This window comes from Gopherus evgoodei, unplaced genomic scaffold, assembly GCF_007399415.2.
Source record: "Gopherus evgoodei ecotype Sinaloan lineage unplaced genomic scaffold, rGopEvg1_v1.p scaffold_35_arrow_ctg1, whole genome shotgun sequence".
NCBI lineage: Eukaryota > Metazoa > Chordata > Testudines > Testudinidae > Gopherus > Gopherus evgoodei.
The window spans coordinates 467,570-490,194 of NW_022060027.1; positions in this window are offsets into that span (position 1 = coordinate 467,570).

Sequence of the window (22,625 nt, forward strand, 5' to 3'; positions counted from 1 at the left end):
TCCACTACATGCATCCGACGAAGTCTATATGCTCCAAAACATCTGTTAGTCTAGTGCCACAGGATTCTTTGTGAGGATTATTGGCAACCTGTGACATATGCATGTAAATCACTGGTTGGCCTGTGTTATACAGGAGGTCAGATTAGATTATCATGGGGTCCTGACTGGCCTTAGAATCTCTAAAAGAGAAGGGTGGAGGGATAATGCTCCTATCTGAGGAGACAGGGCTTTAAGTGCTGGCATCTCTGGTTGAAGTCTTCAGTGCAATGCTGGAGATTCAAACCACACCTCTGATACTGCAGTTTTGTATGAAGGTTGGGAGTGTCAAAGGAGTATGTAGGATTTAGGCATCAAAATTGGAAAGGATTTGCTCATTGACCTGGTCTACACTACGAGTTTAGGTCGAATTTAGCAGTGTTAAATCGAATTAACCCTGCACCCGTCCACACAACGAAGCCATTTTTGTCGACATAAACAGCTCTTAAAATTGATTTCTGTACTCCTCCCCGATAAGAGGAATAGTGCTGAAGCTGACATTACTGGTTTGAATTAGGGTTAGTTTGGATGCAATTCGATGGTATTGGCCTCTGGGAGCTATCCCACAGTGAACCACTGTGACTGCTCTGGACAGCAATCTGAACTCGGATGCACTGGCGAAGAAGACAGAAAAAGCCCCATGAAATTTCATTTCCTGTTTGCCCAGCATGGAGCGCTGATCAGCGCAGGTGACCATGCAGTCCCAGAATCAAAAAAGAGCTCCAGCATGGACTATATGAGAAGTACTGGATCTGATTGCTGTATGGGGAGACGAATTCATGCTATCAGAACTCCATTCCAAAAGACGGAATGCCAAAACATTTGAAAAAATCTCCAAGGCCATGATGGACAGAGGCCACAACAGGGACTCAACACAGTGCCGTGTGAAACATAAGGAGCTTAAGACAAGTGTACCAGAGAGCCAAAGAACCAAACAGATGCTCACGAAGGGATGGAGGGGCAACTGACGACTGTAGCTATCCCACAGTTCCCACACTCTCCGAAAACCATTTGAATTCTGGGTTGAGCTCCCAATGCCTGAAGGGTCAAAACATTGTCATGGGCAGTTCTGGGTACATGTCGTCAGGCACCCTCCTCCCTCCCTCTGTGAAAGCAATAGGACAAAAAATCATTTGTCTCCTTTTTTCACTGTCACCGTATGTCTACTGGACACTGCTGGCAGATGTGGTGCTGCAGCGCTATGCAGCAGCATACCCTTGCCTTGCCTTGCCTTGCCTTGCGGATGGCAGATGGTGCAATATGACTAGTAGCTGTTGTTGTCATCCTGCGGGTGCTCCTGGCTGGACAAAAATAGGAATGACTTAATCTCTCTTTAAGTTTTGTCTAATGGAGATTCAGTCCTGCCTGGAATATCATGCCATCCGGAGGTTTCTGCTTCAGGCTGCTCTCCCAGTCGGCAGCACTGCGCGGTCGCACCTACCCCAGCCTACTCCTTGCTCCCATGGCTCATGAAGCCTGGATAGTAGTAACAAGCAGTTCAACTATAGACTGAGCAAGTGCAGAATGGTGGTTCACTCTACTTCCTTGTAAGCCCTCCCATCCCCCCTTTGATCTCTACTTCTGGAGGCAATAAAGTCAGTGTTGTTTCAAATTCATGCATTCTTTATTACTTCATCACACAAATGGGGGGATAACTGCCAAGGTAGCCCGGGAGAGGTGGGGAAGGAGGGAAGCCACAGGTGAGGTTGTTGTAGGGGCACCCCCTAGAATGGCATGAAGCTCAACATTTCTGCAGGATGTCTGGGGCTCTGACCCAGAGCAGCCGTTTGCACCTGTGGTTCTTTAGTAGGCTTGCCTGATATTCTAGACAGGACTGAATCTCCATTAGACAAAACCCGGGGAGTCATTCCCATTCTTGTCCAGGCGTCCCCGACTGACCTCACCGAGGCCAACCAGGAGCACCCATGACAGCAGCAGATGGTACAGTATGAAGGTAACCCTCTTTGCCAACTTGCAAAGCAGCAGACGATACAGTATGGCTGGTAACCATCTTTGCTAACTTGCAAAGGCAAGGGGATGCTGCTGTGTAGCGCTGCAGTACCACATCTGCCAGTAGCATCCACTAGACATACTGTGACAGTGAAAACAGACTGAACGGGCTCCATGATTGCCGTATTATGGAGTCTGCTCAGGCAATCCAGGGAAAAGGGCGCGAAATGATTGTCTACCGTTGCTTTCATGGAGAGAGGATTGACTGACCACATTTACCCATAACCACCAGCGACAAATTGTTGGCTCCATCAGGCATTCGGAGCTCAACCCAGAATTCCAATGTGTAGCGGGGACTAGGGGAACTGTGGGATAGGCACCACAGTGCACTGCTCCGAAAGTCGACACTTGCCATGGTCCCATGGATGCACACCACTGAATTAAGGTGCTTAATGTGGACTCATTCACTCTACTTTATACAATCTGTTCTCAAAAATCGACTTCTGTAAAACTGGAGTAATTTCGTAGTGTAGACATATCCTGAACTAGAGCTATGCAGGAAACAGATTCCTGTTCCTCAAATATTTTCAAGTGTTCACAACTCTTTTCCGTCTTGAATTGAGAAAAAATGTTGAAATCTTGAAAATATTTGTGTACAAAAAAAAATAATTTTTTTGTTCCAGTCAATATAACATTTTGTTTCAATAATTTCAAAATGTTTCAGTTTTGATTTTTTTTCTAAGCATATATTTAGTCCAGTTAGCTTACATTTCAAAACGCAAAGCCACTTTGGATCAGAAAACCAGAAATTTTCATTTTGAAAACATCAAAATGAAATATTTTAACAATTTCAAACGTGCACCTCCAAAACAATTTTTTTTAATTGAGAGATTTGTCAACTCAGAACCTATTTCACAAATAGTTTTGTGTTATGTTAACAACACACACACACACACAGAGAAGTTATATTACAAATACAAATCATTGCTGGAAGGTTTCAAAGTGACTTTATTTAGTGACTCTATTCAGAACGATAACATGCAAGAACCAAAAACAGACAGACACAAAGCAGGCTGCTCTCTAAGGCAGTGAAGCACAGCTCACCCCATTTTGCTGTAGGCTGGTTTTCTCCAGACTTACCCTGATAAAATTGTTTCTTACAAGAAGGACCAGGAAACCCTCTACCAGTTAAAGTCACTGCCTATAGTTCCAACAAAATTTTCAAATACACATTTTGATTTCAATTAAAAAAAGATTTATCAAAATTTCCCATATACATCAAACTCCTTTAGGCTCCCTGGAAACCACAGAGCAAACCCCTGCACTGGAAATCTTACCCAAGGGTATTAGCTGGGTAGACTCCTTTGGCCCTTATTCATGGTCATGGGTGCAGCACGGTGGCACCCTTTGAGCCAGCATCTAGCCCCAGATTTTAATGAGCACTAAATACCTAAACACTTTTGAGGATCTGGCCCTGAGTGACAAGGTGAGAAATGCTTTATAAATCAGATCTGGAAAAAAACACTCAAATTATTTTTATGAGAAATTATGATTTTTTCCCCACAAATTTTTCAGAATTTCAGTGGAAATACTGAAACTCCAAAAGATTATACACACACACATGAAAGAAATATTTAGTTTCTTGGGAAAATGCTGGGCTTGAAAACAATTGGTTTTTTAACCAAAAATTTTTCACTTTTACATTTTTCTATCAAAAAAAGGGAAAATCTCTACCCGAATTTGGTCAAGAAGCCATTATAAAATATTTTAATGTAAATGTTTTGTTCAGCTGTTCTAGTGATTGCTAATAACACCTTCCCTGGGTTTATATTAGGCAGACAATAAAACTGTCCCTTCTTTCTGATAAATTCTTCCTAAACTAGGGTGACCAGGCATCCCGATTTTATAGGGACAGTTCTGATATCAGTGATGTCAAGGTTCCCTCCCCACTCTGAACTCTAGGGTACAGATCTGGGAACCTGCATGAAAGACTCTCTAAGCTTATCTCTACCAACTTAGGTTAAAAACTTCCCCAAGGCACAAATTCTTCCTGTCCTTGGAACGGTATCACTGCCACCACCAAGTGAGTTAGACAAAGATTTAGGAAAAGGACCACTTGGAGTTCCTGTTTCCCCAAAATATTCCCTCAAGCCCCTTCACCCCCTTTCCTGGGAGGGGGGGGCGGCTTGAGAATACTATACCAACCAAATAGGTTAACAAGGTGAGTACAGACCAGCCCCTTGGGTTTTTAGCACACTAAAAACCAATCAGGTTCTTAAAAGCAGAACTACATTACAAAGAAAAAGTAGAAGAAGCACCTCTGTAAAATCAGGATGGAAGGTAATTTTATAGGGCAATCAGATTCAAAATACAGAGGATTCCCCTCTAGGCAAAACTTTAAAGTTACAAAAACCAGGAATAAACCTCCCTCTTAGCCTAGGGAAAATTCACAAGCTAAAACCAAAGATAATCTAATGCATTTCTTTCTTATTACTTACAATTTGTAATCTTAGAAGCTTAGTTCAGGTATGGCTTTAGGACAAGTATTTTCCCTGCCCTGGTTCCTTGCTGACCCAGAGAGAACACACAAAAGCACAAAGCAACAACCTTCCCCACAAATTTGAAAGTATCTTCTCCCCTTATTGGTCTTTTTGGTCAGGTGCCAACCAGGTTACCTGAGCTTCTTAACCCTTTACAGGTAAAGGAGGGATTTTATGCTACCCTTAGCTGTATGCTTATGACAAGTGGCTATTATCCCCTAGCCCTCATCCTGATTTTGCACATTTGCTGTCTATCCTGAGCTGAGCTGGTTGCAGAGCTCTGAACAACTACTGCTTTCAGGAAATCCAGCTATGCTTCTTAGGAGAGAGACATTCAGGGGTCTTCTCCCAGGGTAGCCTCTTACAGTGGAAGACACAGTGAAACAGCTGTGGTGGAGTCCAGCAAGATTACAGGAAAAGGGGTTAGATTGAATCTGAAAAGTCTGAGTAGCCAAAAAAAGAACTAGTAGCGATGTTACTGCAACAGCTATAAGCGCTCAGCCACCAGGAAATGCAAAGGTTTCGGTTCCCACATTACACACTTAGAGCCAAATTTAATACTCGGGCTGTTTTAGCCAGATTGTCCCCTCTGCACAAGGAGGGGGAGCGGATAAAAGCTTTGGGGATGTTCAAATGATTGGTTTTTCTGCTCTGTTTTGTCATCCAGAGCCAAGGATGGGTTGGCAGGGGGAACTCACATTGACCTACCTACCCTGAAGACAAGAGAGACAGCTTGAATGTGCAGACTGACTTGGTGCTTTACATGCCCCTGTGCTGTGCACTGAGGGTACTGGGGAAAACTCCAGCTGGGGAATCCTAGGCAGTAGTTACAGTTGAGCTGATCAGACAGACCGATGGCCTCAGAGATAGACAGAGGCTCAGGGATTTTGCAAGGGCAGTTCTGGCCTCTGGAGGATGGCCTGAGGTATGCAGCTTTAGGAGATCAAGCCAATTACTCATTCCAAGGAAGGCAACAACCCTCAGACCCATAGGATCCCACATGGAGAGACTCAGGTGCATCATGAAAGATGTAGTGCAGCCACTCTCAAGGCCTGTAACGGGGCCATCAGATCTAGTGGTCAGAGCCAGAACCATGTGTGGCATACTGGGGTACAATCCAGACTAGTGGAGGGCTATGTCACCCCCTGCCCTGCACCCTTAGCTTACAATGCCTTGCTGTAATAGCTCCTACCTGGGCTGCTCACAAACAGCTTTCCAGCATGCAAACCACACCTTGAGTGGTTGTGTGTAACTGCAGCCTGCCAGTTACACCCAGGCTCTCCGGAGCCTTGGTTATGCTGCAGAGTGACTCCAACACACACCCTGTCCCAGATCTTCCCCGAGAAATGTATGTCCTGTACTTCCCAGCCTTCTTCTGGACAGTTCAAATATATACAATCCATTATTCCTTTAAGAAATCTATTTAGCGGAAATGGAGTTACCCAGACACTTCAATTTAAACACATTGGATTAGATAAAAGAGTAAAACAAGAGACAGATTTAAAGAGAGTACAAGTAATGAGGCATAAAAGTTAGAAATGGTTACTAGAAAAATAAAGATAAAAAATATTTACTAGTTCCGAACTTAACAAACTTTATTAGAGTAAAGCAAAGTTTCTCACCTCATGCTCTACCAGATTACTGACCAAACACTCAGGTCTGGACCCCTTCCCCCAAAGTCTAACCACTGTTTTCTTTTGTCTCTTAGGTGTGGAGAATGTGATGGGCAGAGAGAGAGAAAGGGGTGCCTTGGTGTGTTTGTCCCTCTCTCTTGAAAAACATTTCCCTCTGACAAGCAGGAGACAAAGAGTTTATGCAGAAGTATGTTCCCTGCTGCTTTTTTCATGTATTTGAACTTCCTTTGTTTTCCCTTCCTGCTTTATGACTCTGTTTACTGCTTAAGTGCAAATTAAGGCAAGCACACATTCCTTTGTTCAGGACAGATCTGTTTGCTGACTTCTGTTTGGGCAGAGCTATGGGCTTTGGAATGTGTTTTAGTAACACCATACAGGGGAGTGGTATCACTCCATATACAAAGTTGCCACACATATTTTACCAGGACAATAGTGACCTGCAAATTTTGAGTTTTCAGATGATATCTTACAAGGCAAACTTAGTACAACGATTATTACAATGATGTGTAAGGTGTGAATACATGGGGTCTATTCTGTCACACCATGCTGAAGATCAAAGCCAGAGTCAGACATCACGCCAAGGGACAACAATGGATTCTGTAGTAGGGGTCAGGACAAGGAAGCAGGAGCAAGGAGCAGAGCATGGCTCATGGTTTCAGGAGCAGCAACAAGATGTGGTACCAGGAACAATGAGTAAGACCCAAGCAAGGGACTGGGTCCCAAGTGGGCCAGGTAGCAGTTAGTTGTAGGCCTTGCAGGTAGTTCTTCGGGCAAGGGGTGGGGCAGGAACAAGAAGCCTTATACAGCAGTGTGCTGCTAGTCCACTAGCCATGCGGCATTGCAGTGGCTCAGGAGGACACAGAAATTAATGTCAACTTCACTCCTAATGACAGAAAACTCCACCAATATTGATCTTTTCCTGCAGAATTTTTTTATTTTGCCAAAAATCACATTTTCTCTTGGGAAACAAGTTCCATTAGAAACATTTCAACCAGTCCTACTTACCATTTATCCCAGTGCACAGGGCATGCAGAATGATTTGGCAGCATTTTCAGTTCACTTTCCACTGGGGTAAATGGTGACATGAAGTGCATAGATAATAAGATCCAAAGAGAACATTGTGACCCTAGATGCTTGGATTCTAAGGCCAGAAAGGACTAGTGTAATCATCTGACCTGTATAACGCAGACTAGAGAATTTCCCTGAATTCTCAGAGCAGATCTTTTAGAAAAATATGCAATCTCAATTTAAAAATGGTCAGTGATGGAGAATCCACCACTGCCCATATTAAATTGTTCCAGTGGTTTAATTACCCTCCCCTTTGAAAATGTACACTTTATCTCCAGGCTGAATTTGTCTAGCTTCAGCTTCCAGCCATTAGATCATGTTATCTCTTTCTCTGCTAGATTGAAGACCCCATTATTAAATATTTGTTCCCAATGTAGCTACTTAACAACTGGGATCATTACCCCTTAACCTTTTCCTTGTTATGCTAAATAGATTGAGCTCCTTGAGTGCATCGATATAAGGCAGGTTTTATAATCCATTAATCATTCTCCTGGCTCTTCTCTGAATCCTCTATTTATCAACATCGTTCTTGAATTGTGGGCAACGGGGCTGGATACAGCAGCAGTGTCATCAGTGCCAAATACAGAGGTAAATAACCTCTCTACTGCTGTTCAGAATTCCCCTGTTTATGCTCCCAGGAACACATTGGCTCTTTTGAACATAGTATCACATTGGGAGCTCATGTTCAGATGATTATTCACCCTCTTTCTCCCCTACCCCAATTTTTTTTCGGAGTCACTGCTTCCCAGGGTAGAGTCTGATCATCTAGTCTGACCTCCTGTATAACACAAGCCATTGAACTTCCCTGAATTAATTCCTATTTAAACTAGAGCATCTCTTTTAGCAAAATGTCCGATCTTGATTTATATAAGCGAGAACAAAAGGAGACCAAAGCTCAGTATGTGCAAAGAATTCGAGTGTGAGAAAGTCCATGTGAGTCTCATGGAGTGAAAGGCAGTAAGCGTCTTTCTATTCTTAGTCTGGGTGGGGGACGTAGGCCACAGACAGTATAGGCCAGCAGCAGAATTAGACTCACCTGTGCAGAGAGTGACTCAAGCCTCTTTTCTCATGACAACCTAAAGGAGTAGAAATAGCCTGTATGTGGAGAGCTCTCCACCGCAACCGTCCTGCACAGAGGGATTGAGAGAGAGACTGCACATTCTCCTTCCGAACTCTTATAAGCAAGAGCAGGCTCAGAGCTCAGGCCTCCAGCAGCATCCCTGCTGCCTCACCCCAAGGAGAAGGAGAGAGGTCAGCGTGGGAAGAAACTGTGGGTTTTCTTGCACCTACTATGGGAGCAAGGCGGAGAGGCTGCTGCTGAGCTGCACAAGCCTCTGGAAGAAGAGGGAGGTGCAGAGCAGAGAGCTAAGATACACCTTATCCACCCACAACCAGAAGAGCAGAGGCGGGTCAGAGCAGGGCTCAGAGCAGCAGCACTTTCTCCATATCATAATGCTCTGGAGGAGCAGTAGCAGGACACAAGCCCTGTCGTGGGGAGCAGAGACCACTCCAGAGTTCTCGGACTGCGCAGCCGATGGCGAATCTCACAGAGCTTCTCACACCATGGCTGTGGCTTCTCTGTGAGTATCGTGACACTAGGCTGTGTTGTGTGCATGTGGAGCACTGAGAAACGATGCATGGTGAGTTTCAGCCTGGTTCCCCTCTCCTTTGCCCCACTGATATCCAGGAGCAGCAGCTGCCTCGCCCTTTTGTGGGATTATTTACACCGAATCACCAACTCCCTTCCTTAGAGGTTTTTAAGGTCAGACTTGACACATCCCTGGCTAGGATGATTTAGTTGGGAATTGGTCCTGCTTTGAGCAGGGGATTGGACTAGATGACCTCCTGAGGTCCCTTCCAACTCTGATACTCTATGATTCTATGAATTGGGATGGGAACCCCGCCAGGTGCAGGGTGATGAAGGTTCGGGCCCCGTGGAATTAAACTAGAGCAGAACTGCTGAGAGTGAGAGAAGACTCAAGCCCTTTTTCAGGTTGCCATAGCCTGGATTCTGCATTACATTAATGCCCCTTACACTAATGAGGTGTAGCTCTGGAGTGCAAAGAGCTTGTGAAGCGGGAGTAGGTGCATCTCTCTGGGGCTCCTGGCCCCTGCCAGAGGGCCATAGTGTAAATGAGAGGCTGGCCCTGCACCCTGGATTGGGACGCTCTGCGATGCAGAGTTTAAAAAGTCACCAGTTAGAAACAGGGAGAGATGAGGCTCGAACAAGCTGGATGCAGCTGCTCACATGAGCCTGGCTCAATCTATTTGTTCCATTGACCCTCAAGTGAAATGCAAAGGATCCAGCTTGGGCAGTATAGAGCATCTGCCTCCTCTGTGAGATGGGCTGTCCTGAGCACGTCACCTCCGTTCCAGTCCCCAGCTCCCAACCTGCATTCAGTGCCTGCCATGGGCTTGTCTTCAAAGCCACTAATGCTCCCAGCTACATCCTCGGCTGCTTCTCCATCCATCAGCCTCCAGGGGAGCCAGGCTTCCTGGGACAACTAGCCCAGGGCAGAGTCTGGGAGAGCTGGAGACAAGGCATTGTCTGGCAATGAGACTCTGTGAGATGAGATTAGAGTAATCTGGAGTCTGATCACCTTTGGGCCCCTCCTCTTTGGTAAACGTTCCCATCATAACCAAAAGGAAGGAGAAAATATTTTATATTCCCGGCAGAACTCCCTAGAGCAAGGGAAGGAAAAAGAGCAGAGGCTACCAAACAGTTCTTCCTTTCCTTAAAAGGGTGCTTTTGATGGACGTGACACAATCAAGTACCATGGTGATTAATGCCATGGTGACAAGAGCTGGGGGGTTGTTTGGCTTTTTACTGGGCGGGTGTGGTGGAAAATTCCACACAAAATGAAACAATATATAGAGAGAACGTTTGTCAAACGTTTCCATGTAAAATGGCACTTTTTCATTCAAAAACAAAACACCAACGCCAAAAAAGTTTATCTGAAAAAGTTTGGATTTTAGGACTTTTCATGAAAGTGAAAAATTTTTGTCTAATGAACACATTTTCTGCAGAAAATTGCATTGGGCTAAAATCTCATTTTCCACTGAACAGTTTTAATGGAAAATTTTCAACCAGCCCTAAGTACCTACATAGATGTTGTATCATTCTTACCTTTCTTTTTATCTAGTTACTGTCTTTTTAGTTTAGTTGACAATATGATTATCTTGCTGGACATTATAATGAGAAATTTGTTTTTGAAAAGGATGAGGAGAAACGTATTTCTCTTTGTAAAAAACAAGACTGAACATTTAATTTAAAAGATCAATGTATAAAATGTGACCAATTCTAGATATAGTTTAATAGCTACATAGTGGGGGTGAAATATCTTAATGAATCTTAGTTTCACTCATAAACTTAATTTCATTTACACTTCAGGGAAGTTCTACCTTGAAAAAAAAAATTCTTCTTTTGTTTTGTTTCCTTTCCCTAAAATACATTTGCTTTTCTTTCCCAAGCTCTGAGCTTTGCCTCACAGCAACAGCAGGATTCCAGCTGCACTTCTTCTGGTGAGTGTTTGCTCAAAGCAGCTGCAGAAGTAAAACCAACTAATGAAACTCAGTTAACCTCAGTGAGGTTTCTCCATTGTGAGCTTAAAATTTGACCAAGGGTCAGACAAGCTCCAGATCCTGTTGTGAACTCTGTGAAGTTCATAGACTCCCATTAATGTCAATGGACTCCATACGGGTGTAGAAGGCTGCCCTTGCATAGCTCATTGCAAGATCGGGACGTAAAAGCAAAGTAGAATATTACATTTCCCAAAGAAGCTAAGGGCCTGATCTGCAAAGGTATTTAGTAACAATGGACATAGGACTGGAAAGATCCTCCTGGGTCATGGCCTCCAATCCCCTTGCTATCAAAATAAACCCCATTAAAGAGACCGGGGGGGGGGTTAGGCCCCCAATTTCCAATCTGTTTTAAGGCAATTTGAGCACCTAAATCCTTTAGGCTACTTTTAAAATCTCAGTCTAACGATTTTCTCTCTGACAATTGGTTCAGTAATTCTAGCAGAGGCTGATATTGCACCCATTCATGTTAATGGGCCCTTGATTATGTGAAAATGAACTATTTAAGGACAATGAGTCACTGAGTTTTTATTTTTCCAGGCACACTTCCTGCCGCTGAGATGTTCTTGGGGACAATCTCTGCTAATGAGGGGACACTGTCAGAGGCAGATGTTTAATCCCTGCAGAAGCCCCTGTCACCATTGTTTTCTTTTGTAAGGATGGGATGGAAATTTCAAGGCTGCAAGCCAGGAGAGAAAAATTCTCTTATGATTTAGCTTTCAGCGTGGCTGGCAGCTCAGGCAATATTTCCTGTGGATACATGTACAGAAATGACAATAACCAGGTGTTAAATTCTCTGCTGAGCATCGCTTGGTACCTGAAGGTCACAGGTAAGACAGTGCTAATCACTTAAACATTGCATTTGTTTATCAGAAATTAAAACTGTTATGAACTATTTTTTTACAGATAGTTTTGAATACTTTCAGTTCTTTCAAAATTCCCTGTGAAACTTTTCCAGTTTTTTGATGAAAAAATAGAAATCAAAGATTTTGTTGTAACATTTTTTGGTTGCAGTTATCTTTTTTTTTAACCAAATAATGACAGTTTCTACCAATACTCAAACATGATGAAATTTTCATTTGAAAACCAAGAAATAATTCACTTTCAAAATGTTCACTTTGGTCGCAAATGCATTTTTCATGAAGAAAAACATTTTCAGGGAAAAACAGTAGAGCAGCTCTATCGTTGTAAATGTGGATGTTTAGGGACATACTTTGGGGGACATACATGGGGACAGGTAAACACCCATTTTGTTCCCAATAAGCTTCAGTTTTTTGGTAAACAGGCTACTTATTACCATGTCGAAATGGGAGCTGCGATGTTTTGAAAATCTAGCCCATTCCGGCAACCCTGACTCTCCTGAGCTGAGGGGGCAGTACCCCCTGTTGCCCTGAGCCCTGTGGGAAATCCAGCATAAAGTTAATATGGCCTGAAGTTACAAAACATTTCTTCAGTTCCTCTGCCTCATCTGGAAATACCCCCATTAAGACAAGGAGAGGATTAAGAGGCTGGCTCAGCATTTCCAAGAAGGGTCACTCATAGGAACATGGGGCACAGGACTAGAAGGGTCCTCCTTCCAGAGCAAATCTAGCTCCTGCTATTGCAGGTAATCTCATTTTATCATCCCATCATAAGCTTACCAAGTTCTGTCTTCAAACTAGTGACCATGTTTGCCCCCCATTCTTCTCATTGGGAGGCTCCCTCCTCTGATGGTTAGAAACCTTCACATTTCCAGCCTGAATTTGTTCCTGGCCACTTTAACCCCATTTGTTCTCATGCCAACTATTTTCTCCTTTTGCACTATCTGCGCAGGTGCCAGTTCCAGGAACAGCACGACTGAGAATCCACCATATCAAGGTAACTGATTTGTATTTACTCTGACACAGTCGGTAATTTCTATTGTGGGCTAAGAGGCTGGAGCCCATTCTGGGACTTAGTCTACATTACAAAGGTCTGCCAGCACAGCCATCTCAGCTAGGAAAGTGAAAAATTCACACACCTCAGTCAACATAGTTATGCTGCCAAACCCCAGTGTGGATGCAACTACACCAACAAAAATGTGCTTCTGTTAGCCTGTCATTCGGGGAAGTGGTATAGCTATAGCAGCCGAAGAACAACCTCTATCAGCATTCAGTGCAGTTGTAGCCATGTTGGGCCGAGAATATTCATAGATTCATAGATTCTAGGACTGGAATGGACCTCGAGAGTTCATCGAGTCCAGTCCCCTGCCCTCATGGCAGGACGAAATACTGTCTAGACTATCCCGGATAGATATTTATCTAACCTACTCTTAACTATCTCCAGAGATGGAGATCCCACAACCTCCCTAGGCAATTTATTCCAGTGTTTAACCACTCTGACAGTTAGGAACTTTTTCCTAATGTCCAACCTAAACCTCCCTTGCTGCAGTTTAAGCCCATTGCTTCTTGTTCTACCCTTAGAGGCTAAGATGAACAAGTTTTCTCCCTCCTCCTGATGACACTCTTTTAGATACCTGAAAACTGCTATCATGTCCCCTCTCAGTCTTCTCTTTTCCAAATGAAACAAAGCCAGTTCTTTCAGCCTTCCTTCATAGGTCATGTTCTCAAGACCTTTAATCATTCTTGTTGCTCTTCTCTGGACCCTCTCCAATTTCTCCACATCTTTCTTGAAATGCGATGCCCAGAATTGGACACAATACTCCAGTTGAGGCCTAACCAGCGCAGAGTAGAGTGGAAGAATGACTTCTTGTGTCTTGCTCACAACACACCTGTTAATGCATTCCAGAATCATGTTTGCTTTTTTTGCAACAGCGTCACACTGTTGACTCATATTTAGCTTGTGGTCCACTATAACCCCTACATCCCTTTCTGCCGTACTCCTTTTTAAGACAGTCTCTTCCCATTTTGTATGTGTGAAACTGATTGCTCCTTCCTAAGTGGAGCACTTTGCATTTGTCTTTATTGAACTTCATCCGGTTTACCTCAGACCATTTCTCCAATTTGTCCAGATCATTTTGAATTCTGACCCTGTCATCCAGAGCAGTTGCAATCCCTCCCAGTTTGGTATAGTCTACAAACTTAATAAGCGTACTTTCTATGCCAACGTCTAAGTCATTGATGAAGATGTTGAACAGAGCCGGTCCCAAAACAGACCCCTGCGGAACCCCACTTGTTATACCTTTCCAGCAGGATTGGGAGCCATTAATAACTACTCTCTGAGTACAGTTATCCAGCCAGTTATGCACTCACCTTATAGTTGCCCCGTCTAAATTGTATTTGCCTAGTTTATCGATAAGGATATCATGCGAGACCATATCAAATGCCTTACTAAAGTCTAGGTATACCACATCCACCGCTTCTCCCTTATCCACAAGACTCGTTATCGTATCAAAGAAAGCTATCAGATTGGTTTGACACGATTTGTTCTTTACAAATCCATGCTGGCTATTCCCTATCACCTTACCACCTTCCAAGTGTTTGCAGATGATTTCTTTAGTTACTTGCTCCATTATCTTCCCTGGCACAGAAGTTAAACGAACTGGTCTGTAGTTTCCTGGGTTTTTATTTCCCTTTTTATAGATGGGCACTATATTTGCCCTTTTCCAGTCTTCTGGAATCTCTCCTGTCTCCCATTACAAAGACAAGGTGGGTGAGGTAATATGTGTTAATGGTCCTGCTTCTGTTGGGGAGAGAGACCTGAAGAAGAGCTCTGTGTGGCTCAAAAGCTTGTCTCTCACCAACAGAAGCTGAACCATTAATACATATTACCTCACCCACCTTGTCCTTCTATCAGCTCACTCTGGGCTGGTCTACACTGGGGGGTGGAGGGGATCGATCTAAGATATGCAGCTTCAGCTACGTGAATAGCGTAGCTGAAGTCGAACTATCTTAGATTGATTTACCTCGGGTCCTCATGATGCGGGATTAACATCCGCGGCTCCCCCGTCGACTCCGCTACCTCCGCTCGCTCTGATGGAGTTCCGGAGTCGACGGGGAGTGCATTCGGGGATCGATTTATCGTTTCTAGATGAGACGTGATAAATCAATCCCCGATAGATCGAGTAATACCCACCTATCCGGTGGTTAGTGAAGACGTACCCTCTGTGTCTCCACTTGGTGTGCTGCTGGCATAGCCACACTGGTCACAGCTCTGTAATGCAGAGAAGCCCTGAATGTCGTGTTCTTTTCTCTTCACTCGCCTCTTTCTTTCTTGAATATTAAAAGGATGGTTTTCCCTGCATGCCACTTAATAAGCACCATTTAGACAGTTTGGTACAAGGTGGGTAGTCACGCTAAGCCAGAGCAGATGTTGTTGCTACTACTTCTCTCCCTCATGGTTGATTCCTAAGGACTCTAAAAGAGCTCTACCAGAACCTCATCCCTGTGAAGTAGGGAAATATTGTTCCCATTTTACAGATGGGTATCTGAGGCCCAGAGTAGATTCCATGGCTTGCTCAAGGTCACAGAGAAACCTTTTGCCTCATCTACTGGTTACCACAAAACCATCCTTCCCCACCTCTTATAAATTATAGAAGGCCAGAAAAGACAATTTTGATCATCTCATCTGACCTCCTGTGTAACACAGGCCATAGGACCTCCCTGAATTCATTCCTGTTTCAACTAGAGCAAATCTTTTAGGAAAGAATTCAGTCCTGACCTAAAAACTGCCAGTGACGGAAAATCCACCATAATCCTTGGCAAATTGTTCTAGTGGTTTATTACTCTGACTGTTAAAAATGTGCACCTCTTGATCAAGTTTTTCCTGCCCTTCCTCTCCCTTGTTGTCCAATGGAATGTGAGTATCCATGTTCTTTTCATTTTCTAGGACTGGAAAAATAATACAATATTGGCAATTACAATTCCTGTTTCGGTGGGTGTGATTTTGGCTCTTGTTCTGCCCCTGGTGTATTACCTTAAGAAGAAGAAAGGTATGTAAACATGGAAACCTCACATTATTCACAAATGAACAGGTATATGAGGCAAACAAAAGATATAAAAAAGAGATTCCCACCTCACATGGTGTTCTCAGCCATGGAAAACCTGCAGAGAATAACATTTATATAATTGTCATATAGAAAATCTGAACCTGAAATGTGAACCCTTTCAGACATTGAGGATAAAGAGAGCAAAATGGGGGTTTAACCACAGCTCTGAACTTAGAATCATAGGTCTGGAAAGGACCTCAGAAGATCATCTAGTCCATCCATGCAGGACCACATAAACCTAGATGATCCCTGGCAGATGTTTATCTAACCTCTTCTTAAAATCCTCCAATGAAGGGGCTTCCACTACTTACCTAGGTAACCTATTCCAATGCTTGACCATCCTTCAAGTTAGAAAGTTTTCCTAAAACCTATCCCTTTCTGCGGATTAAGACTATTATTTCATGTTTTACTTAATAGACATGGAGAACAATTTATCGCCTCCTCTTCATGACTTGCACCTGCAGTTTTGGCTTGAGATATATTTTCTGGATCTGATTTGGGTTTAGCTTGACATGGAAGAAATCTTGCAAGAACAACTGATTTTGTGAGACTTGCATGATTGAGACCAAAATCATATGACCCACAGCTTGTCAAATTTCACCACTGACCGTGAGCCTAGACACCAGACCAGGACTGACTTTGAGTCTGAACTTGGCTCCTGGTCAATATTTTTCAAATTTCAAAAACTGGATGAAAATCCACATAAACTAGAAAAATATTCACAAAACTTTTTCCTTGATTTTTTTATCAACTCTAAGGCCAGATGAAAGTATATGAATTTCAAAATTTTATATTTCAAAAAATCAGGAAAAAATCTAAAAGAGTTTGTGAATTTTTCTCCCCTTGTCATGATAAGCTCTGACGATCTCTTCACCTAGTCCTAACTCTAACCTAAATCTTAACAGAACTCCAGAAACAAACCCCTGTCTCCTTATCCCATAAGTAGTTTGTTTAACTTCCTCTCCCTCTCATTGATTTTCTGGGGAGAGGCAAAGAATGTTTCTCTAAACCTTTCTAATTTGTTTTTCCCCTCAGTTGTAACTAAAAGAAGAAAAGAAAGGTAAGAATGGGGTAATTCCATCATACCTCATGTTAAAGACCAAAAGAGATCACTCCCATGTAATATATCAACTTGTGTCTAAGTCAGAGGGTTTGGTACTTAGGCCAGACCCCTCTAAATGGTGATGCTGTTGTGAGATATGTATGGTACTTCAGCTGTCTACCTGGATTACGTTATGGCTCCCCATCATCACTATAGTATCCGAGGTAATGATGATGCTTGATAGCTAGTGACTTCATTCATGAAATCAGGGTCCCTTTGTTTTGGTCAGTGAACACACAGGTAACGGAGAAGACTGTCCCTGCTCCAGACAGTTTAAAGTCTACATGTTATTATTAATCATTAATTATATGGTTGTTCTTGCTATTGTTATGATTAATCATTGCTATTGCAACAGTGTCTAGAGGCCTCAGACTCAGCCCTATTGTGCTTGGTGCTGTACAAACACTGAGTATATGATAGTCCCCAACTCTAAGAGCTGCAGTTTAAAAGAGGTGTGAACAAGGACAGAGATTAGCTCCATTAGTGATCTGGTGGCTGTGTCCATCTGTGAGAGTCCTTCCCCACCAAGAAAATTCCAGCTAGTCTGAGGCAAAATCCACTAACAAGTGGTAAGCTTTGCCTGTGCAGTTCTGCACTAGTTGTTACATGCAGGTTGTCAGGGCAGGGTTAAAATATCACAGTTTCCAGCAGAGGCATGGCCCCAGGATGATGTGGCTATGAGCTGCCTCCTACTCCAACTCTGCTTCTGGTCAGAGGGAACAAGATAAGGTGCTTTCTCCTAATCCAACAATACTGGGTTGCAAACCACTCATCAGAAAACAGAATATCCATTGCACAGGAAATGCCAACATTTCAACATTTGGCACTGGTCTACGCTGGGAGGTGAGGGTTAACCTAAGACAGGCCGATTTCAGCTATGCAAATAGTGTAGCTGAAGTCTGTACCTTAGGTCAACTTACCTGGCCATGAGGGCTGCGGCGAGTTGATACTACTGCTACCCCGTCGACTCCGCTTCTGCCTCTCATGAGCTGGAGTTCCAGAGTTGACAGGGAGTGCATTCAGGGATCGATTTATCCGTGTCTAGATGAGTAGTGATCGATTACTACCTGTCGATCCAGCATGTAGTGAAGACCTGCCCTTGTTATCATGCCAAATGGAAATGAAAAATCAAAATGCTGACATTTTCTGCAAAACCAAAATTCCCACAAAATAGTTTTGGAAACATTAAAAGGTTTTGTTTTCATAACATTGAAACATTATACTATGCTATGATATATGAACTGTATGATTTGTAAATATAGTATATATTATAAATAATTAAAATTAATATTTTAACAATATAAAAGTCACAATGAAATGAATCAAAACAAAGTTGAAATGAAACATGTTGGCCTTATTGAAGCTAAACTTTTGAAGTTATTGAAACAAGAAGTTTTAACAGTATTGAAATAAAATGAGAAAGTTGGAGTAATTCATTTTGACTTTCTCCAGTCAAAAATTTTGTCAAATCCACATGTTCGCATGAAACCCTTTCTAGTTCAACATAACTGAATTTCCCAACCAACTAATTGCTAAGGTTGTGTGTGGCTCCATAGCAGTCTCTTTGTCACTTTTCTTGCATATACTTCTTAAAGAGAGATGGCCCTTAATTTCAAAATTCAGATGTTCAGCCGGAATACTCCATAGTTTGGGACTGTGGTGCTTGGATGCAGGGTTTCATTCAGCATCCTGATGAGACAGGGACTGCTTGTGCAGTTCAGATGTGGATGCAGATTTGGATTCTAACTCTCCACAGCCTCTATGTTCAGTCTGCATGAATTTCAGGATTTTGAGCCAGGTCCATCTCTTATTTTAGATTATAAATATGACTCATGTCCCCTATTCACTTGTTCAACTTTTCTCTTGCTTATATCAGGTTGCAAAACCTCCGTGGGAGGAACAATAATGTCACTGAAGATCAGTACACAGGTATGAAAATCAGACACATTAATCACTTCTTGCTCTGAGCTACAGATGCATTTGCTGTTTGTTTTTTGGAGGAATGGGGAGTTTGGTGAAGTTTATGTAGTAATTCAGGGGCCAGGATCTCTGACAAGTTAGTTAAGGGCACATATTGGAATAAGTACGGAAATTATTTCCACCAGCAGCAATTTTTATCTACCAGTGGTTCTGATTAACATTGGTACTTAATTTATCAGCATGGTACCTAATGCCTTCCTCATTGATTAGAAAACATAACATCCTATTTTGCTCTCTATTAGCAGCTGAGTGGAGGAACTAGGAATAATCTCATGTCTCTTGACTTTAACTGTAGTGACCAGTTCTCTGGGCCACACTGACATTTTAAAGCTATGTTGATTATAACTGATTTCAGAAGCAGCTCTGTATGAAGGTGCATCTGGCACAAATCAGGTCTGGAGTACAAATCCATCCCAAATTACCTCTTCCAGATGTATAGCTCAAAAGGTTGATTTCAATAATCAGCTCTGAGTTTAAATATTTAAAAAAATCTTTTTGGGAAGTATGTTGTGCCTATTACATTTGCTGAGACACCAGTTAAACATATTGTAAGGCACAAATTCACTTTTTAAAGCTCCTTACAGCAAAGTCTTACCAGAAACCGTGTTATAACAAACATTGTGATAAATGTCACCCTTTTTTGCAGATAACAATGGAGTTGCATATTCCCATGGCATGGTAAGTGATTATGCCGGCTGTTAAGCCATAATGATACACTGAAAGTCTGACATATTACACAGCAATGGTTTCCTGTTTAGATGTATTTTCCTTAAACATTTTATAATAAATTATAATTTCTATTATTATAGTGTTTCAAGGTCCCAGCTGTGATCAGAGCCATTACGCACTGTACAGATAAATAATTAGAGACAGTAAGTTTGTGAAACTGCTTTTTCATTTGAGAAATTATACACAAAATTAAAAATATAAAGAATGGTCAAAACTGAAAATATGTTTCAGATTTATTGAAAGAGAACATTTTATTTGCCCCAAAACAATGTTTTCCCAGAATTGTGTGTCACAAAAAATCTGCAAATTTTCTGTTTTTCATCTTGGTTCTGGATGAAAAAAAATTGAAGCCTCAAAATTTTCCATATGACAGAAAACCTGTTTTCTGGCCAGCTGTATTTGCCAGTAAGGTTTTCATCTCTGGGGAACCCAGTTCCATTGGGATATCATGTGTTCAAGGGAATTAAGCAGTTTAGAGTTATATATCTTACTATTTAGATATGTAAAATTAATCCTACTGTAATAGCAAGAAAATAACACCCTGCTATAATTCCTCAAGCTACCAATACATGTATTAATATATTACCAGGGTCTCCATGAGCTTAATGAGCCATCAAGCAAGTTAGGCAGAACGGACACCAACTTGTCCGGCTGGGGTGTTCCCCGGAAGCATAGCACAAGTTTGAAAAATGGGCAGCATAGAGCCAATATTCATAACGTCAACTACAAAAATGATACACATATAGAGATAGCATCATTGTAATCAGCCAATCAAAACCTCTCCATAGACCCCTTACATGACAACCTTTCTACAATATTGGCTGCAAATACAGAACAGTGGTCGCAGCGGTGATCTATAGAGTTACAGATTATGTCAATAACGTCACAGGAGGTGACACGACATCAGTGAGGCTGATATTGGAATACTGCCTCCAGTTTTGTTGTCCTCATTTGAAAAAGATGTTGTGAAATTGGAGCTGGGGCAGCAAAGAGCCACCAAATGTTCTGAGGGCTGGAGAAAAATGCCTTCTAGTGAGCTATTGAAAGAGCTTGACCTCTTTAGCTTATCAAAAGAAGACTGAAAGGTGACTTCGTTGAAGTGCCTTAATGGAGAGAAAATATTGGCTATTAAAGGGCTCTTGAATCTAGCAGAGAAAAGCATAACAAGACCCAATGGCTGGAAGGTGAAAAGAGAGGAATTCATATTACACTTAAGGCACTTATAATCAACAGCGAGGCTGATTCATCACAGGAACAAGCTACCAAGGAAAGTGGTGGATTCACCATCTCCTGATGTCATTTAATGAAGACTAGATGCCTTTCTGGAATGTGTTTGCCCCAAAAGTAGCTATTGTGTCATACAGGAGGCCTGTGATATGCAGGGGGTCAGATTAGATGCTCTAATGGTCTCTTAAGGACATAAAGTCGACTAATTTCTGAAAAACTGAGTGTAGCACTGGGAGCAGCATCTGATGTTTTAGTGTCTAGCCGGCTTGCTGCCTAGAACGAACGCTCTTTGAGTGGGGTGATCCACAGGGAATAGCTCAAACCTCCAAAGTGCCTGGCCACGGGCAGGACATTAGCACAGTAAGGGAGGGGTGTGGCAGTGACATCACAAAGGCCTTTTGCAGGACCTCAGACTATTGGTCAAAGGTGGTGGGGAGATGGTGACCTCACAGACAGATGCTGACATCAGCCAGGCAGGACAGGAGCGAGAGGCCAGGGAAACCTCAGAGACCCCTGTGGCTTTGCTTCAGCAAGTCTCTTTCTCCAGGTCTCTCTTTGAGGACTGAGAGAGTATTTGGGTTCACATATGTGAGCGCCACAAGGAACCTCTTTCAAGTTTTCTCCTTCCCTTTTCCTGACTTTATTAGAAAACAGCCATCCCTGTTTAGAAGGTAAGAGCCTCCTCGAGGGAAGGGATGTCCTGGGCATGTCACAGTTCGGATGCCAGTGCCCCCCCCCCACTGTAAGGAAGCTCCCGCCACCTGCTCTGTGTTCACAGTGTGGGAGAGAGCAGCATTCCACGGCAGTGATTTGCTCCTGGCTGCCAGAGCAGAGCAGCAGGCTCAGCTGTCAGAACTTCCCAGAGCAATGAAAGGGGAGGGGCCCATGGCTCTGTAGCAGGAATGCAGGGAAGGCGAGTTCACGGCGAGCATTGTGGGATACTGGAGGAGGCCAATTATGGTGATATAATGAACAGTAGCATCTACTCTGTCACTTTAAGTTTGCTGCAGAAAGCTCTAGACCTCTCATCAAAGTTGTTTTATTTTGTCAGCAAAACAGGGCAGTTTTGTCGCCAGACATGGCATTGCAGTGTGTGCACCAGACACAAGCTGCTGACCGAGGTAGCCTTGTGTGTTTTTCACGCACCTGAGCAATATAATTTTGCTGAAACAACTTTGTAGTGCAGACCTGGCCAAAGATTCACTCACACACAACTTGTAAGGAAAACGTCACCTGCTCCTCTGCTTTGCAGAATCCAAACACAAGCAAGGCTTGTGAGGCCCCAGTGGCAATGTCAGGGAGTCAGGTGTGGGCAGACACTGTGTTTTAGCCACCCATGGGTTAGCTGGCTAAAGCATCTGTTTTGTAAACAGGAGATCCTGGGTTCAACTCCTGGTGCTGCCTTGCTGAGTGGTTGTTGGGGCACCTGCTATTGGCTACTGTCAGAAGAGAGGATTCAGAGCTAGATGGGCCTTTGGTCTAGCCCAATGTGGTTTTTCTTATGGTTTAAATAACACTCACAGGCACTGATAATAGAGTTACTGAAAGTTTGGGAGTTAGCAGCGGGTAGGTCAGTGCTCCAGTCCCCCACACAGATGACACTCTCCCTCTGGGACAGGGGCAGGTCTGAGCTCTCACCCGAACGCTCATTGTGGCTGTCAGAATTTGTGAGCAGCTTGTTTAGTTTATGCCAAAGGTTGAGTCCTGCTTTGTGCACTGTGTGTGAGAATGAAAATCCTAAACTGCCTCTTGAAATAACGAATGCAGCAGGACGTGTTATTGTCCCTGCCCCAAGGCAGACAGACCAATGGAGA